At 41.2% G+C, this 20929-nt stretch overlaps 1 protein-coding gene across 3 annotated transcripts in view; it reads right to left on the reverse strand.

Moving 5' to 3' along the window:
- spop (speckle type BTB/POZ protein) overlaps positions 1-16744 on the reverse strand; it is a 101410-nt gene extending 84666 nt beyond the window's left edge. Inside the window, exon 1 of one of the 3 annotated variants that reach the window (XM_035404773.1) lies at positions 16656-16744. The gene's annotated coding sequence lies outside the window, so the exon portion shown is untranslated. Of the gene's footprint in view, positions 1-16569; positions 16592-16655 lie in introns of those variants that run through there. The other 2 variants (XM_035404774.1, XM_035404775.1) reach the window with 2 other exon arrangements.
- Positions 16745-20929: the final 4185 nt, after the last annotated feature.

Raw genomic sequence — 20929 nt, forward strand, 5'->3', positions numbered from 1 at the left:
AGCAATCATATAAAGTTATAAAACCACCCGCCTACCATAAGAACCTCATGTTGCACAGTAACTCGTCTGAGTGGAGTTTGTTATTCCGGTAAAAAAAAACATAAAGAAGAGTTACAAATCTGACACATCAGAGCTTACATCAATAAAATTTATGTACTGCAGAAAGTCACAAAAGAAAATAGGAAGAAGGTTAATTAAAATAACTGCATTTAGTATGACAGATCTGTGAGAGCACTCTTACTTGCTTTAGCAATTTTTCTAAGGGTGTCTGCAGAACTGGAAGCATTCTTAAAGTGCAGAGTATGAATGACAGAATGAGGAACATTTATAAAGGGAATTAGTTTTTAACCTTTCAAAGAGTCTGAAAATAGTATGTGCTCATCCATCATTCCTCAGGTCCATGGTAAAATACTAACATCAGATGAAAATCTTATCTACAGCTCCCAACAACACACTGCATCCTGCTTCTAAAGAGCAAATGATGTTTAGCCATCATCTGGTCTTCATCAAGGCATTGCGTCATTATGCACTCACAAGTCTGAGAACATTTTACACACACAGGCCACACAGAACATGACAGGGGGGCTGGCACCAATCAGAGGAGAGGTTAAACTCGCGCCGACAGCCACCAGTACGTGGGCACTTTGCTCGTCATAACATGGAACCGATTCCGGCTAAAAACCGCCCTGCCTGTATGGAGGCCAACTGTTCCCACCGCTACAGATCATATCTGACTAATAGCCAAAGCTGGACCTTGTGACTATGAGACTCTGGCTCCACTTGGGGTGAGCACCTTTATCACCTGACCCACTCTGGAGCAGACCAACTGCACATAAAGTTAAAGGAAACCTCATCTTAAATCGTGTTATTTTCATGTTATACTACAGGTGTGTGTTCTATCAAATATATTTCACATGAGCAAAAAAGAAATAAAAAATTCATCGACTTGCAACATTTTCAAGATTCTTCCCTGACCCGAGTCTGGTTTAGAGGAGGCTGTGGGCATTCCACGATATGCAAACGTCATACATACAGAAAGCTTCATAATGGTTTTTTTTTTTTTTGGCACAAAAGTCAAGGAACGGTAACCTTAATTTGTCTGGCAAAGTTGATGCTGCTGCTAGTGGTGTTACAGTACAGTACATAGCGAGCTGAATGCAAAAGACATGTCAAACTAACTCATCTAGCTATGCAGCTAACTGTACCTCGTCTCACTTACCAGGAATAATGATCTACGAAAGTCAGGTTGTCAAATAATTGACAATATTTGTCTATCCATTGGCTGAACAAAAAGTAAAAAAGCTGTGAAAGATTTTAACCAGGAACTCATGCAAAATTGTTGTTATTATACCTTTGGGGTAATGTCATGGCTGTCAATACCCCAAAGATGTGCGTCACTGCAAATTCATGGTTTTTAGGTGACCTCAGCTTTAATGACCGCCTTGGTGTGGGTCTAAAATGGGTTCAACTGGATCAGCCATATCCCCAAGAACCATTCACTAAGGCCCAAAAGCGCCAACACATTTATCTAAAAGACAGATATTTATGGTTTTTCTTTACCCTTTATCCCAATTTATTTGCTTTCATTTCTTATTCTGGAAAGTCAAAGTTATCCAAAGTATCTCCTAAATGACTGTGATGTGTAAAACAAACTTCTACTCCACTCACCTCTCGACGCACAAACACCGGGTGTTCATACTGCAGAACCTCCAAATTTCCCTCAAAGCATAAACGTCTCAAAATGGCACCTTGGCTGGACACAGAGGCGTATTTACACAGTGAGAGGGCAGCTCTATGAGCCACAGCCTGAGAAAGACGTTTGCGCTCGCGACGCTCCGAGCACAAACCTGTTTATATTCAGCAGAGTGCCGCGAGGAAAAGCGAACGCGGGACGACTTCAGACCGGAGCGCGGCCCGCCGGACCGGCGGAAAGTCAATCGAGATCGCTTCCCAAGGTTAAAAAAGCTGGCGACGCCGAGGCCTCGAATTCCCAGAGCATCTGCGCCCGCAGAACGGGCTCTCCTCCGCTGCCAGCCTCGCGCTCGCACTCCGAGCACGTCCACACGACACAAACCGCGGTCTGAAAATCGCGTTTGCCGTTTGTTGTTTTCTTTAAATCGCATTTCGCCAAAAGAAAAGCTATATAGGTAAACACCCGCACTGAAAACTCATTTTTATTTCAGGTGTTTTTTTGTTTTTTTTTTTATTTGGCTGACGCTCAGCTGCATGTGGCAGCCCGAAATCGGACTTTTCGTCTTGATTATTTAAGGACAGAACAGCCCCCACAAGAAAGCAGCTTTGCTGCAGCGCACAATAGAATCACATTCGTTCACAAATAATAACAGGGGCAGCATTTCTTTGGGGAACTGTAGCATTCATTTAATGGATTTACGAGGAAATTCTTCAGAGGATTTTTCATTAGCATACCCTGCCGGACAACCGCAGAGAATCCACAAGAAAAACAATATTCTTTTTTTTTTTTTGCAACCGTCAGAAATGGACAGAGAATTATTTTTAGGACCGAACATTTTTAGCGCTGAAAAGTTATAGCGTAAGCCGATTAATATTTACTATAGCCAAATGGAAAAAAAACAAATTACATTTTTTAATCGTTTTTACAAATCTCCAAGTGAACACAATTACATTCATTGCAATAATCCTGAATGTTTAATGTGAGTAAACTCTCTGTCCAATCGCCGGGGCGTATCCCTTGAGAAACATAGCGGTGCAGACATATTAAACATACTTCCAGGGACGGCGTAAAAATAGAAAGTGGCGTAAACGAGCCGGCTTTCTCCGGCGCGCGGTGAGCGGGGCCCGCTGGGGGGGGGGGGGGGGGTCGTGACCCGAGGAGCGCCAGCCAGACCATTACTCACACGACTCCGCCGCACGCCCGCCTCCCCGGCCGCGCTCATGAATATTCATCCGCCTCATTACTGCACGAGGGGGACGTGAGCAGATATACCGGGGTCCCTCTCTGCGACTACAGGCGGCGGGGCCAGGAGACGATGCGAAAAAGAGAGGAGCGGACTGAGGAGAGAGAAAAGGCCAGAGCACGGGGGGGAGGGGGAAACGCAGAAGCCTAAGCGAAAGCGTTTCGCGGCACGCCGTCCTCAGGAACCGCGCTCGGGCAGACGGGAATGTGAGTCACGGACCCGATGCACTTTACAGTGCGGCGTCTGCGCGATATTGTTTACGATCCGAGAAACGCACTCGAGTAAATAAAAACAAACTGCCGGAGGAGAAGAGCTGTGTGATATACACTCAGGCCTGCATTTACGGAGCCAGAGTGAGAAAGAGGCCCTGTTAGCTTTACAGTCGCCCGCCATTAAAAGTGTTATACGTCCATAGGATTTCCCAGCTTGCGTTCTGCGCAGTTAAAAAATGAAGCAGACATCATTCACGCATACAAGCTCGCTCAAACGATGGCTGTAAACCCTCATCTGCGTATGACGGCAAAAAAGTCCGACTCCATAAAAAAATGAAGACAACGTAAAAGAAAACAAGTGCCTGATCACAGAAGATTTCCAGCACACGGGTTCTGGAACCAGCAATGGTGGTACTGTCAACTTAACTACGCCTGACAAACTGTCACTTCTACAGTGGGAGAGGTGAGGGCAGCAGGGTAGTATAATGGGTAAGGAGTGGGTCACAGTTTAGAAACCCAAGTAGTACACTGCCATTGTATCCCTGAGCAAGGAACTTACCCTGCACTGCTTCAGCATATATCCAGCTGTATAAATGGAAAGCAATATAAATGCTATGGGAAAGTTGAGTAAGTCGCTCTGGATAAGAGCATCTGCTAAATGCCTGTAATGTAATGTAATGTAATATATTGTGCTTCAGAGTTTACGCCAGGCATGCCTATAAAGTCCAGAACCAGCGTTCAACAGCATGAGCGCGCACAAGTACGACTAAATTCCAAACTGCAACAAAAGAATGGATTCCCCCCAACATGCCAGGACAAGGGCTATTTGTTTCCCCCTGAATGTGACCGCGGCTGCCGTAATTAATGTGAGAGAGGCACAGAACCAGGGCAGGAGAGGGGGGGGAAAGACAGCTGGGCCCCGGATTCTCCAGGATTTATTACCCAGACAAAGGCCACCAGGCAGGGCGAGGGCAGGCGGAAGTCGGACGGACGTGTCGGGGGGGGGGGGGGGTGGGGAACGGCGGCGGCCCGCGAACTGCCGACTGCATCCGGGTCAAAGCCCCAGCAGTGCCCTGGGCCCGGCCAGCCGTGGCCGTTCCACCGAACCGGGCGGGTCAAACACACAGCACGCAGGCCCGTCCACGGGTCCACCAGCCCGCAGCAGAAGAGGAGGCTGAACGGACAGCGCTACACAGCGCTGCACAGACTCTGCAGTCTCAGCAACCTTACGACAGGCAGGACATCACGTTTCAGCATCTTTCTTCCTTTCTTCCAGGATCTACGTTGCAAAAGGGAGCCACAAAAAAAGACAGAAATAAAGGAAGCAGCCTCTCTTTACTACGCAAAAATTAAACACTTAGACACTGAAGCTTTAACCACCGTTACAGGTGCAACATTTCTCATCGGCTAAGGCGGCGAGGGAACATATGCACATCGGCCATTAGACGCCATTTATCAAGGCTGATAACAAGCCTTCATTGATTGCATCCATTATTTAATGCTCATACATGTTGGTAACAAGCATAAGAATTGACTTGCCTGAGGAACCCATTCAAATTCATCGCCCTTTTTTTTTTTCTTTTTCTTTTTTTTTTAGAAAGATGTGTCGCATTGAAAGTGGTGCCAATTTTAATTTGTTTGAGCCTCCAACTGATTGTATAACCAGAGGGTTTCTTGCACACTTGTGTGAAGATGTAAAACTGAATTTATTGATGCGTTTCAGCAAGATCCCTTGTTCAGGGTTACCCTTCACCCAAGCGTGCAAGAAACCTTTTTTATACTTTTATTCACCTTTATTATCACCTTGGAGTGTTGCAGTGAAGGAGCACCAGTCAAATCATTTAGTCTTTAATTGATTGGAAATGCAAGTTACATTACAGTGGCCTTGTTTTAAAATAGGTTACTCATTTTGCACATTTAAATCTACACAAACTGTGAGATATGGCATATGGGGTGATCATGGAGTGGCTTTCCAGTGTGTGCATATGAGTCACATGGACTGAAAGCCATATTGTGCTACAGAAATCTATATTAATATGCTCATAGTCATTACTCCTGATCCATCCCTTGCATAACCTTCAGGTCCTGCAAAGAGGTTCTTAATTTAGGTTACTCTGGGTTTACAAATCAGAATTATCTACGCAATATTCCAGGGTCCAAAATGAACTTGTTTCTCCATCAACCACTGTGGCAGGTAGAAACAGATTTCCACTAGCCACCCGGATTTTTTTTACCAGTCACTTCTGTAAACCATGTGGAAAACATTACAATTACAAAGACCCATTTTAGAATTCAAACAGTAGTCAAGTTAATGCAGGAGTTTTTGAAGAAAAAAATAGCCGAAACAGAGGGAAAAAATACAGTGCGTTGTATAGCCTAAATTGAAATATAGAATCTTTTCTCTTTTCTTAAGATTACAACAGGTGATAACCCTGTCTTTAACAACAGCAAAATAATTACTCTTGTTTCTTTGAGCCAAGCACCTTTCCATGTCTGACATTTGTGTCATTTATTGATCATGATATGTACACACCCATTGGTAGCATTGAGAGATTCAAAAAGAAATGAAAATTGAAGTCGAAATTGAGTCCATGCGGAGGTATTATGCCTGCCCGCATGTCAACACAGTATTTTCGACCCTCGGTACAAATAGGCTAATTGTAACATATTTTTATAACTATATGCTTAGTCATGTCATGTTAAATTGTATGCAGTAATTGGTATATTTGCAAAGGTATAACTTGATTTTGTAACCTGTAAAATGGCCGTCTGGGTTATTGTCAATACTGTCAACGTATAGGCCATTTCCAAGCTGCAACGCAGCCATGTACAAAGCAGAGCTCTTTTGCAGCTGGGCTAATTCTATGCAATCAAGAGACAAGTGAGCAAGTGTCTGAATGTTGACATCTTAAATATAAACCTAATTTGATGTGGTAAGGATCTGTGGTATTATGGCGAGGTTGGTGTCATCATGTTCGGCTGGCATTGTGACGTCATATAGGCCTACAAGCCTGAACGTTCCACTGCAGAGTTCAAAATCACCCGTTTGCTCATATTCATTAAAAAAAACACCCAGGACAATTTCATAGACAACAATTTACCCACATTTGGCTGGTGGCAGGTGTTAATTCCAGACCCTGATATTCTATAAAGGCAAATTGCAATTCGCTAGGCAGCCATGTTGCCTCTAGAGCTGGGTGATGTGACAATTACTGTAACTCACAGAGAACAAAATTAGGACATGGCTTATATGCACGTTTTGCCTGAAACAACCTGCCGAGCACACACAAAATATTAATACAAATCAGGTGGTTCCATTCTAAAGCCTTGGCATGAAAACAACAAGAGCATTGTCAGTTCAACCGGAATGCTAGTTGCAGCATAAGGCTCTTGCAACATTTGTAAGATTCTTTCATACAATTTTCATTTTTCTTTCAAATCAGTACTGTTAACTTGTAACCCAAATTAACTTTCTAACAAAATGTATTAAAAACAAATTTTAGATGATGTAGCCTAACACAGACCATTTCCCAGCATATAAAAGTGATATTGTATTTAGCCTATAATGCCCATATCTACTTATTACATTAATTTGGTTAAAGGAAATTTCTCCTGATATGCTCCTCAAAACACACTGGCTCAGAAAACAAGATGGCCATACTACCTATAGGCCTATACATGCATGATAGTAATTTCTCCAGATCTGTGACTGGCATATCCTCGAACATTGCAGGTAGGTTTCACAATGATGAGTGAAAATATTTTTTCAGGCTGAAAACCTGTACAACATTCTGAATACCTTGAATATGCTTTCATTATAAAATATCCCATCTCTATTTGAATCAAACTGGCTCTGTCACTTGACAAGGCAGTCACATTGCCAAAGGCAGCTCTGTTCAGATACATTTGAACAAACTGTCAGATGCATCACCTTCAAATGACACAGTGACACATATTACTTTCCACTTTTACACACAGCAACAGTGTTACACGTATTCACAAAAAAAGGTTCTTAGAGAAATGTTCAAGTTATATTTCAAGGGATTTATAATGCCTCCTTAAAATGGCCTTTTGAACACCTCGGCCAGTGAACATGTGAAGCCCATGTACCTTCCCGAGACCGCAAACCTCCACAGCTTCCAGTTCCAGGAAGGGCTACCCAAAAGGACGGAAGAACGAAACTGGCTTATACACACAGCCCAACCTGGGGACACTACCCAAGCCAGAGCCTGGGACAAACAGGCCTCGAGACCAACCACACAGACCCAACTGCGCTCCAGTAGTAAGACTGACAAACATCATCCAGGCATTAGCTTAGGCAAACTTCAGTTTGTCCCTTTTCACTTAAGTATTAGCCTAGGTACCATTTAATATAGAAATTCAGAATCATGATTTTACAATTAATTTTACGAGACTGAGTAATTAGGAGACATATTATACTTTTGCATCAGTTGGTCACCGCATGAGCTTCTTAATATATGTTCATTCTCTTCACTAGTTGGTACTCATGTGGGAGTATATGTGTATATTACCGGCATAGTTGGTAACCCCTAGTGAGGCTATATAAATTTATATTTATATGCCCTGTACTCCTTGTTGCCTACATATGAGGACAGCAAAGACGGACATGTTTTAATTATCTATTCTCACTATTCCATAATTAGCAGAGGTATCTCTCCTACACTAGCGAGCTCAAAACGGTATGGCTGTGGCCCATGATTCATTGCATAATCAACCTCATCCGTCTCCACTGTGGCATTCATATTTCTGTAAGAAATATGCTATAGCTAAGCGACGCTGTAGTAATCTCACCTCAGGGACCAAATCAAGTTCAGCCGTAATTATAAGAGTTTAGCGTTTTTAAGTGTTAATTTTTCATAAAACGCATAAAATCCAATTGCTACTTCATTTTCCCGTGCATTATTTCACTGGGGACTTCAAACTTAAAATGAGCAATTTAAAGAGCCACATAAACCAGTCCTTAACGTCTAAAATACGGCCGGGATAGAAAGCCGAAGTGCGAGCAGGTCTAGTTCCAACACCCACGTTTTCACACAAATCTGCGCTAGAAACCAATTAGTCGTCATACTTTTCATTGCTTAGAATGCATCTTTAATCAGAGGCCTGTGCGGTTTACATTTTTGCAAATCACTCATTTTTACATCCATATAGACCCGAAGCAATTCAGGTTAAACCACTCCTTCCAAAGGACACGGGATCACACGCACAGGTTCAGCTACACTACTGTGTTTATATCCAACCCCCCTTTAGTAGGTCATCCGAAGTGGGTCTGCTCATAATATTCTTTCTATTCAGAAGTGTTGCAACCTTCAAAATGTTGTTTTGTAAAACTTGATTACTAACTATAACGCCAGGAGTCACAACTGTCGTGATTGCTTAATATGTTCAACACAACCATGCTTAACAGATACATAACGGCTGATAGTCATCAACAAAGTAAAGGAAACTGCCAGCATGTATAGTCTGGGTACAAATATCCCCTTATTTAGGCAGGAGAAACCCACCAACCACAAGAGACTGTGCTTTCAGGAGGTGGAGAGAGGCATCATCACCATTTCCAGGCTAGCAACTCAGTCGAAGAAATTAACAGGTTGTTAAGAACAGCTGGATCCAGTGCAGGTAGCTGGGAGCTGCCTCATTAGGTCTGGCTTCCTTCAGCATTTTTCTAATGCAACACCCGGATGAGACACCATTTTGTGTGTATATATAACTTTTAACTGGAGTACACGCTACATCCTGAAAATTTAGAAAGTAGAAAGAATTCTTGTGGCCGGTGATTCTCCACAAGTGAGTTTATAAGTAAAGCTTGAGGATTCCTTTTGAGAAAAAAAAAATCCACCTACTCACTTCAGAAAAGGAAAGCCATGGAGAGTGCTAAAAGCAATCCAGAAAGAAAACGATTTTATGAATCTGACTGTACAACAAAAGGCCTGAAGTGCTGCAATTTCTCTCGCATCTGTTCCCTCAACAGAATGTGAATGGTGGGTAGCACTTCAGTGCGTCTCACATTATCTCCCAGAAAGGAGCAAGAAAAAAAAAAAAACAACAAGCATGGCCAAAGTCTTATTCGCACTTCAAGACAAACTTTCAAAAAGCTGTTCGTGACACATCCCAGCGAAGCTTCATTTGAATAGGGGAAAATATTTCATTGCATGTCAAGGACTAACAGCCAAAAAATACAATGAGGAAAACTGGAGTTTTTTATTTATTTATTTTTTTTTTTTTTTAAATGTAGCAGATGCCCAAGACTCTTTTTTTTTGTTGCACACTTGTCGATAAATGGGATAACTAAAATGAACCATTCCAAAATCCATTTCTTCACAGAATTACAAAATTACAACCATGTCTGTGTGCAGGCATGCCTCTTACCAATTTCTAAACTAAAAAGAAAAAAATGTCAGCGGTATGAGTCCGGGCCTCAGAAAACACAAAGTCAAATGTCTCCCAGGCTTTGTCTCAATGCGTTATAGATCTTTAAGGACTGCAGTAAGCCTGGGACAAAACTTAAAACTATAATTGATACAGGGGCCGAAATCAATAGTGCTGTTCGCATTAGGCTTCTCCGAGAGCAATTTCATATTCTGCCTAGCTTATAGAATTCCTCCTTTTCTAAAAACTCAATTTCAGAAAGGTATGAACTATCGATTTTGCCACTGCGATCCTCTCGCCTCCCCTTCCCCGCCGTCCTCGGCTCAGGCTGGCCGAAGGAGCCCGCGGAAGGGGATTTGCTGCGAGGCGCGGGGGTATTACTTCAGACACTTAACCCTCTCTCGGGCCGCCTCGGCCGACGGACTGAGCTGCCCAGCGCCCTGCATCCCCGCCCCGCGGCTCTGCGTTCCGGCAGCTCCAGCAAAACAACGCATCCCTGGATGTCCCCTGAACTTTGCCCTCTTTATGAAGTGCCACTGCGGCGTTGGAATACCTCATTATCCAATGAGAATCTGGGCCCCTATAGGAAGAGATTCCCTTGACAATAGACACCCAGGCCCTCATTTACTACAGATTCTTATGCCACTGAAAAGACTTCAGGGAAGAAATAATTGTAGAAATAGGAACTGATTAGTATTTTTTGTAAGGAGAAATACATCTTATGGACCAATTTAGCAATGCTTTGCGTTTCTGACATTTTAAAAGGTATAGAAATGATTTCCATATTTTTGTGTGGTTCCAGATTTGTTTTACATCAACTCACAGATATGACAAGCAATGACAGCAAGAGGGGAGGAAGACGGTTGCAATGCTGAGCTTTTGTTAACCGTTTCTGAAATCTCACAGTGAATGGAAGGGAGACGAGTCAGCACACCCAGGCTTTTCATACTGAAATTGCAACCCAGGTCAGAAGCCATCTGTGCTGTGGGTAGCTGGGAGCCTCTGCTCCATGTTTAGTCTCTTTTCTATTCCATGACAACAAGACAGAAACATAACGGCTGCATATTTCAGATCTTCTGCACAAGTAAGAAGCAAGAATGGCCCAATGAAAGCAGTATATAACTACATTTTTAAATAGTTTACCATTTAGGGTTCTCCATCCATTTTGTACCTGAATAAGACTTTACTAAAAGTTTTTTTTTTTAATTCTGTCAGTTTAAAGGCATACTATGTGGGATTTTCACCAATATAATTTAACAATCATGCTCAGCCTGCATGCACTTCTGCCTAGCCCTTGCTCGTCATTGTATTTATTTTAGGTAGCTGCCGAAGACTAAGTCTCCTTTTATTTCTTACCACTTTAAAGAGGAAGCCCACTCTATCTATGAATCTACAGTACATAAACATATCCTTTGTACTGTAATTTTTGATTTGTTGAAAGAAATGCTGTCTGTTTGCATTTACCGTAACTAACCATCTTTAGGTTTGTGTATTAGCCTAACTAGCATCACTCAGACTATGACAAACACAATACATTCCCAGAGGCCATAGCCATCTTGCAAAGCCACATATTCACAACTTCAGCCTTGTCCCTTCATCTTATGCAAACTCAGTGCTCGTGTCTCCGCCTCGCAAACAGTCGAGTCAACAAAACGAGCACTGGAGAAATGACCTTTTTATAAAGTAAAATTTATGCCGATGCACACCACACTCCCCGCTGGTAGTTTATGCAGTCTTGTATTCCAAGATCATAGAGTATCTAGTGACACAACTGCACAGGCACATCTTTGGCACAGTACTGCAGAACTCAATGCAGGAGTGCACAGTGAGGCAGCAATAAATGAATTTTCGGGCATTTACAGTGACAGCTTTATGACACTTTCGCCTCCTCTGCACTTAAATTATGCCCGATTACCAAGGGCGGTTCCGATTTATTTCCTTCTTGGTTACGCTTCAATTGCTGTATTTCCCCATCTGCAGCAGCAGTTACAGGTTGGGTGCAACCTCAATTACTGATCCAGGATCAGTGAGCATTTTTTGCCCACTGATTCACTGCCAGCACTTGGAAAGACTCTACCACCAACACTGGGGTAGGAAATATGTCCGGATGCAGACCATCTTGCAGCATGCTTCCAGATGTACAAACAGCAGACAAAATTGTTGGAAACCTTATTAAAATGGCCACTAATCTCAAGTAGCAAATATGCTCAGTCTCAGTTGTAGACTACAGAAATGGCTGCTACAGTCCCGCTATAAACAAACTGACTAAAAGTTATTTGTAGAATAGAAGCTAAGCTTTCAGTTGTACTGCCTTTTATTATCATGTAGCCTACATTTAATGAGCCAAGAATTAATCAATCAATTCCATTTTTCAATTGGCCACCTTCCAACTGAAAAATATTCAATAGATTAAATGCTACACAATAAGGTAAGACATAAAAACACCACCTAAATACTGTATGATGCAGCCTACTAATCATTTGTCTACTTATGAAATCAGAGTGGCTAAATGAACATACTACCAAGGACAAATCAAATATTCTCTCTGATGCTCCGGTTGTCACCATTAGGGTTGGGAAAGCCACAAATAATACCAGAAATCTAAAACCCCCTTTTTACTTTAATTTCTACTTTTAAATATGCTGTTCACAGTTAACTGCAGTTAATTTGTGTAACAGCTGCCAGAAAAGGCTGAGCAGGTGGTAGGAAGTGTGTCGATGTGGGCTGTGGCCGTGGCCGGCGAAGAGGAGGAACCCATGAGACCGCAACCGCAAAAGACCCAGCCCTCTGAGGTTCCAACATGCATATCAGGGGTGGGTCCTTCAAGATTTTTTGACTTCATACCTTGGGTTCTAAGCTGAGGAATATGCCCACCAGTTCTACTGCAAACACCTTGCTGGTTCAGCAGTAGCGTTTAGCTAAAGAGTAAAGGGAACTAACAAATTAGCATAGTGTGCTAGTGACTGAAAACTTGTTACAAGTTCAGCTATCTACCGATCAAAAATTCACTAACTAATGAAACCTAGTGAAGTTTCAGTAACAATGAGCTATAATGTAAAGTAAAGGCATAATCAACAAGGACACACAAAGTCATTGATGCGAAGCACCATGAGTGTTACTAGCTCTCCCTTGTGGAGAATCATCAGCATGCTAAACGTGAGTGAGGTACACTACATAGCCAAAATGGTAATAATAATGGTAATGATAAGTCACCACTTGAGGAAGCAAAGGCCTCTAAAAACCAGCAGTATAAATGTTTAAGTGGAAGGCTACTCTACAGTTATACCAAGCTATGAGCTCATGTAGATATAGTAAGTCATTTCAGCCTGCTAGAAACTGAAGAGCAGATCATCTTCCAAAAGTAACAAGGTCTAGGCTAATTGCAATCCTGCCTTCCCAATCTAGGAATAATCACCGTGATTGTCTACCATTTTGTCAAAGCAACTTTAATCAATGGTCTTAGGTTGCCTAGCCCTGGCAATGCATGCAAGCAGCTGTGAGTGCTCTGAAGGTATACATTGGGAAGCGGAACACCATCAGCATTTCTGGTTAATGTTTCTTCATTCTACTTCCGCCTCAGTTTTAAATAATGGAAGAGCCTAACCTGAGTGCATTTAAAGAACCAAGAGAAAGAAAACCTACCGAAAAGGTCAATACAACCGCACAGCAACAAAAACCACATTTAGATACAACAGACAAACAGGCAATTTAACTGTGATGAGCATGTTACGGAAAACACAGCAACAGAAAACAGAAGGTAAACAATCCACATTCAAGTAGTCAATAAACAGAGTTCTATTTTTTTAATGATCTAAGAGTAAAACTTATTATTCATGAGGAAAAAGCAAATTATGATATCACAGAGCTGGAAATTAACTTCTTTAGAAAGAGTGTCAAGTGGATAATGGATTTTCCCAGCCACAAATCTACTTGTTTCACATCTAAGTTCAAGCATTCAGTTACCAATCACACATCAAACCACTGCGACACAGACCATTACATTATACACTGCCATAGGCTCAAATGGCAATGCTTGCAATTTAGCAAGCAGGGATTAACTGAAGTTTTAAGCGCTGTTCATTACAATAGCATTCAATGAACATTACCACAAACAAGGTTGAAGGGAAATTGCCATCTTGCACAACCAGCTATTTATTCTTTCATTGACTCTGTTACTCAAGGATAATCCAGACAAGAATGCTACCATTTTGTAGCTTTATAGCTACGGTAACTACATAGCTTGCTAGTAGGAGCGATACCATTTACTCGAGTAAACAAGTACTCACCGGCAGTTTCTTAACCGCTTACAAAAAAAAGTGTTTTTTTTAGTCCAATGAAAATTGGTGGTGCAACTTATATACAAAAATAAACAAATAAATAAACCTAAATAAACTGTAAATGTCACGTGTGTGTGTGTATTCACATTTAACACACACACACACACACACACCCCCATTGACTAGGCATTTCATTTCATTGCTCCTTGTTACATTCGCAAATTATTTTTCAAACTTCCATGGGGATGCAGATAACAGAACATTAGTAGTGCTGAAGCATTTCCTCTCCAATATAAAAGACAAACATTTCCCTTCTCCTTCCAGTATTGAGAACTTTTAATTGAATATATCTAGTTTGTAGGGCACATCCACAGAAACATCAAACACTCCAGGCCCAACCCCAAGGGGGAAAATTTGGCAGTTTCCATAAGAAATCAATGAAGCGGTCTTTATAGGCTAAGTCTTTAAATTAGGACAAAATTTAGTCGCATATTAAAATTATAGTGATATTCAAAACCCCAAAAGCTTATGTATCGCTTACTGCACAACAAACAGACTTAAAAACCCAGATTTGAACTTTTATTTAATTGCCAAGAAACCCGTGGCTAGCAACAGCTAATGGCACTAGCCCACAAAATGACACTTCTGCAATTGAACACTCAAAGTGAAACTGGTCGCTCATGGTCGGCTACCCAGTCTAGCTAGTTAGTCTACTTTTCATGGTTATTGACCATAACGTAGTCAACATGGTTCCTTCTGAGGAGATTCAATAAGACAGAACAAGATGGCAGGGAATGGTACCACAGGCCGAGTTGGATCATTTGCCCACTCAGTAACTGGACAACACTCGAGTCACATTCGGTTTATTTTGCCAAAACACCTCTTTAGTAAGGACTGAATGTAATTTCTTGACAGTATTATTTATTAAAATAGAAACTAAAATAGAAATTATCTACAAAGGGTCCCCATTCACAACAACGCCAGGTGCAGGTTGGTCTTACCCTTCATAAGGCTCCGTCTAGGTGCCTATGACACGTTACCGACTGGATCTATAAGCCATACTCTGCCATTGTTCTTAGCTTCCTTCTGGTTCCTTTTCGTCATTGTTCGTCCTTTTTCAAATGGGTCAAGTGTAAATTCCCATGGTAATACTACAACCTTCCTTGAAAACAATCTGAGGCATTAAGATACAGAGTATGACTAGTAGTCAAAAGGCTAGGCTTAACATTAATAATAAGGGGGATGCAAATGCACATGGTGTATTGTGCATATTTTTTGCAATTACAGGGATTTATGAATGATAACTGGAAACTGTAGTGAAGGAGCCCAATATGATGTAAATGTAAAAGTGAAAGCCCACCAAAGCAGTTGGTAAAGCTTACTAATTCACCCACCACAAGTAATTTTTTCTTGCATTCGGAGGCATTTCAAGCCGTGGTTTCTTTAAGACTAAATGCATACCATGCCACAACATTTTTTAAATAATTAGCTTTCCTGTACAAGGTATTATAATAAAAACCCGCTTTAAGCTACATCTATCGGCTAGTGGCACTCCAAGGTGCACTGACAGGTGCTACCAAGTAGGTACAACAGTCCCTTCAGGTACCTGACATTTGTGAATGGGCTTGAGAAGGTCTGCATCTCAGCACCCTCTGTGTGATCATTCCAGACAATTATGCAGCTACTTCTGCAGCATAAAAAGTTGGTACCTTTAACCAGTAGTGTGTAGGCTGCATCGCTCACTCACACTGTAGTCGGCAACAATGTTTAACGGAGATAAACAGCTAATTTCTTTGTCAATACATTTTGGTGGATTACGGCTGTACTGCCTACTCGAAACTAAAAACGTTCTAAACACCTACTCCTGTCTCTTCATGTAATGGATGTTTGCTTGCGTCACGCTGACCATAATAATTCGCCTTCAGCTTACTTGGTGGTCGGTCCTAATCCTGCAATGCAGCAATCCTTCGATATCACCCAATATACTGCATTTGAACCTCACTGGCACTGTGCATTCATGCAGCTCTTTCAAACACATCCTGTTACTTGACTACCATTTGGTATGATATTACAACCGCGGGCACAGCGCAAGCGCCAGTGCATCACTTTCACAGTTAAGGTTCAATATTCATTTCACCAAGTAAAACAGTAAACTATGTAGCTAGCTAGTCAAGCCAGATCATCATTTACACACAGGCCTTTTAACAACGGTCAAGACTCCTTTTAGCTCCGAGTATTCCGTAAAATACATACAAAGTGCTGCAATATGTATAAATATTGTGCCCGAACGTTCACTCTTATTAGGCTAGTTTGATAGCCAGCTAGCTAGCTAACAACTCGTCGTGAGCGAACTTGCCCTGTAAATATGTTACTAGGCAGCTAGCTAGCGTTTAGCTTGCTAGCAAGCAAACAAAAACAATCGTGATGACACATATTCACCCATATGTTTATAAATACGACCAGTTAGCTAAGCAGGCTATCTAGCGAACTTATTACTTATTGAACAATGACGATTCTTTATTCAATGAAAGTCCTGCTAACTGCTTTTGACAATATATAGCTGAAAAATTAAACCTTAGCTACTACCTGTTTTGAGATTAGAGCATAAGCGATAGCCTAGCAATGCAGGCTCAACTCCCCTCAAGCTAGTTAGCTCATGCTAACGCTAGCTAGCTACAACAGCAGAAGCTTCTATCAAGAGAAACCACAAAAGTGCATCTTACGCATTCACAATAAAATATTAGGCATACTTACCTCATTGGATGGCATATCAACTACCAAAGCGCATAATACACATATATGTTACATTAAACTTCTTTGTTTTGGGGGCTTAAACTCACCTTTTAGGATCAGTGCTTCGCCCGGATCGGATTTTCTCACAGGCGGCCCTTTACATCCGGGTTAAGGTCGTGACGACATGACCGTCGACTCGAAAACCTGTCATTTATGCGGACTCCACAAGTCAAAATAACGTTGCTTTTCGAGTTATTTCTTTTTTAAAGATGTGATATAGTACGCTATTGGACTACATTATCGCTTGTTGTTAAGCTTTTTACTTATAAAAGTGAAAAAAAATAAAGCCCTGTGGTTAATTACAGTTATGTAGTTAATCAATTTCATTTATATCTGTCCTACCAATAGGCTAGTTTAGTTGAATTGGTAAAATAGATAGTGCATCCCAAGTTTTAGTTATCACGGTAGGACAGAATAGTGCATCCCAACTAGCAACAGGTTCTAAAATACATTGAGCCATTGGACACAGGGACAAAGCCTGGTAAATTGCTGAATTATCTATCCACATGTTTTAAAAAATGTTAAATGTTGCTGGATCAATAAATCACAGGCTCGTTTTTTTTTTTTTTTTTTTTTTTTTTTTTGAAGCTCAAGCGTCTTGTCTCATATTGCATTGTTTTTCCACTAGGTAAAAAAAAAACACAGTGATGCATTAACAACAAAATCATTGTTATGTTCTTTGTATCGATCCCAGTTGTTTGAAATATTGTTAACATCATCATATTTGGTAGCATATTTCGTGTTCTCTTGATCATCTCTGACAGGCTTTGGCTACTTTTGTCTGCCAACTAATAATTTTGAACCAAGATAAAATAATAATTTGTACTTTAATAATCCCTAACAGCAACAATGTGATTGACTGCTCTGAAGCACATGCATAATTTGCTATGGGTATTAAATTTGATTAACAGGTGGGTCTCATTTATTTTCCTGAAGGACTCTTTTATGAATATCCCTTGTAAATAAAATACAATAAAAAACTGAATGTGCACAGAGGTTCAGGGCATTGACAAAGATTGGAAGACATGAGCTATCAGGGAATATTTCCTCCTCTAATCACTCTTCATATTACAGATCTGGCACAACTTCTATGAGCTGCTCCATTCTGGAAGAGCTTTAATTAAAATATAAAAAGATAAGCATGTGGTGGAAAGAAGACACACCACTCTTTGGGGACTGGCCAAGGGAAGACAAGAAATTCAATTAAAAATCCAGAAACATTTATTCTCACATATGAAATAGTCTCGTATGTCTGCATGTTGTTTGTGTATGTGCCTTTTTATGTCCATGTATTTTCATGAGTTTGTTCATGTGCCTTATATGTCTTTGTACATGTTTTTCTTCACTTTGTAGACACTTTATACACCAGAATATTCCATGCTAACATCACGTCACAAGATCGCATGTATTAAAGATAGCTTTGCTGGATTGCAGGGCTTTTGTGCGCTTGGAAAGAGATTTAGGCTATCTGTATATACATTTTCAAAACACTCTCTGAGTGCTGAAAAATAAACTGACTGAACAAGCAGGTGAGAGTGGGAGAGAGAGCACTGGATGGTAATCATGACACGGCTGCCTCGTCATGCAAAACAGAATAAAAATATAATAATTATGTGGACAATTCATTACATAACATTACAGTCACTTAGCAAATGTTCTAATCCAAAGAGACATGCTGAAGTGGAGAATGGTGTTAGTAAAATAAATTTAAAAAATGAGGTAGCAGAACAGAAGGTCTGATAGATGTGTAGGGTCTTATGATCTTTTGGAGATATAACAGAGTAGCCCCTTTAGCTGTCTCATATGCAACTCAGAAGTTTTGAATTAGATATGAGTTGATATAGGTAGCCAGTATGAAGGGTAGTGACATGGTTGAGCCAGGGGAGGATGTAAATCAGATTAACAAAAGTATTCTGGAGAGGTCTGATGGCAGAGGCAGGGTGGCCAGCAAGGAGGGAGTTGCAATAGTCCCGATAGAAAATGACCAGCGCATGGACTGAGAACCTAGTTGAGTAGGTGTTGAGGAAGGGATACATTTTCCAGATGTTGTGCAGGAAGAATCTGCATACCTAAAATACTGCTGTTCTCAGAGTTCTCCAGAGTGGAATAGTTTGTTGTCTGGTAAAACTCTGAAAATCGTAGCAAATGAAGGTCCAGCAGGGGAGAAGTCTTAGCTCTGTTTTAGCTAAGTTCAGCTTTAGACCATGATTTGTCATCTACCTTGACATATCTTGTGGGCAAGTTGAGATGTGTGCCAAAAGCCATAATATTGGAAGGGTTGTGTCATCAGTATAGCAATGATAAGCCAGACCATGGGTGACAGAGATGACAGAATCAAGAGACTTGGTATAGAAAGAGAAGAGATGACCAAGGATTGACCCTGAGGGAAACTGTTTCTGAGGTCGCAAAACTGTGCATCCCTATGCAAACCTGGAAAGAGCAACAATCACGGTATGAAACAAACCATTTCAGAGCTGTGCCACAGATGCCCAAAGTAATCAAGGATGACAGCAGGAGGTGTTGGGCAACCACAACAAAAACTCCAATTGAGGTCATACCCACAATGAACTCTTACACATTAACAACACTAAATCACTAACACACTCATTGTTGACTTGAGGGGGAAGTTTATTTTTTTATGAACTGCAGTATTCATTGGATTCTCAATGAACTTGGAAATATTGAATGGAAATGAAAGGACATGGCAGTATGGATGTGGTCAGAGAGAAATGGAGGCTTGATGAATACAGTGGTGGGGATCCATTTGTGCGTGGCCTCCATCCTGCTAGTATTGCGGGTGTCAGACAGAGGGATTCCACAGCACTGCCCTTTCAGAAGAGTGAGTGAACCACCAGTCTCCCTGTAATTACTTCTGGGGTGTCAGGCGAAGGCGCAGCTAATAAAGCCTGATGTCGGAGTATTGAATTTGCACTTTAATTAGAGCGCTTATAGAGTGCGGGTTACAGGCAGAGCTCTGCTGCCACCGCTCACTCAATTACACACACCCGTGGGGGGTGCCATCATGGGACTGGTGACTGCATTGTAGGGTACAGGATACTCTCAACACCCAGGAAGGAGGTTTATCTTCAATCTATAGCCATTTCTGAGATGGTTTCAGTCAGCAGATTCATGTGCTTAAATTTTACAAATTTCAAATGGCACATTACCTTGCACATTCATGAAAATGGTCAAATTAAAATGATTTTTAATCATTTAAGTTGAGCAAGGTTTCTCCATTGGAGGAATCAAGCTTTCCTCAGAGTGATGTGACAGTTGGGCAGAAGGGACTTCACACTAAAAACACCTGACACAGAGACTTCAGCAGTCTATCTCCTCATCACCTGGTTTTCTGCAGCTTCCTATCATTGTATCTCGGGGGGGAAGGACTGCAGGTTTGAAGGAAAGGCAGGTTGTATGAAGAAATACTCTCTCCCTTGAGCAACGCGAACAAAAAAACAAAACAAAACCCCAGTGAGAGGAACGGCCAGTACATCACCCCAAAAAGCAATTTATGTTTGCTTATGAATAGCATAGCTGTATTTTTAAACCAGTAAAACAGACCACTGAAAGTGACTCCAGGGAACAGTGTCTGTTGAAATGCTCATTTATTCATCTTTTTTTATTTTTCAAATCCTGCACTGTTTATAAAGTAATTCCCCCTCAAGTAGATGCTCTGGAAATTCAGTACAAAAGAAGACCGGCAGAAATGTGTTGGAGTCCCTGGACAGATACACTGATGGATTATAGGGAAATAAGCAAATAATGCTGACTGTTTTAAGTAGATTTGTCTGTTCGGTAGTGATAAACGATAGCTGGCTTTCTTCAGCTTAGCTTTTCATTTTGAAAGGAGAGTGCTGAAGGACATGTGCACAAAAATAAACAGGGCAACAGCAAGACTAATTTGGTGGCTCGGCTGTACTTAAAAAGACAACACAAGATAATTTGAATAATTAATTGTTACAGGTTCTTATGATGAGACTCTTGTTGCTTAATTACTGATTGTGTTATGCTCCTAAGACATACTCAGCTTGGAATAGCCTGTACACTCATTTGCAGCCATAGCTGAATTGAACATCAAGAGCAGAACTGGCAGGGACAAAGTAGATAAAAACATTTTCATAAGTCACACACAGCTTCTGCCCTCTTGGGTAGAGCACAGGATTCATAAAGCTGCGGGGAGTGTCTTATGGTAGAATCCCTGCTAGAGAATTCTGAATTTGAGAAACAACTCTCTTCCTAAGCATTCTGTGCAATACTGGCTATCCCAAGTAAATAACTTAGCTAAACAGTACATGTGGAATTTGGTTTCACAAGCAAACAT

Source organism: Anguilla anguilla, chromosome 2 (genome assembly GCF_013347855.1).
Source record: "Anguilla anguilla isolate fAngAng1 chromosome 2, fAngAng1.pri, whole genome shotgun sequence".
Classification (NCBI taxonomy): domain Eukaryota; kingdom Metazoa; phylum Chordata; class Actinopteri; order Anguilliformes; family Anguillidae; genus Anguilla; species Anguilla anguilla.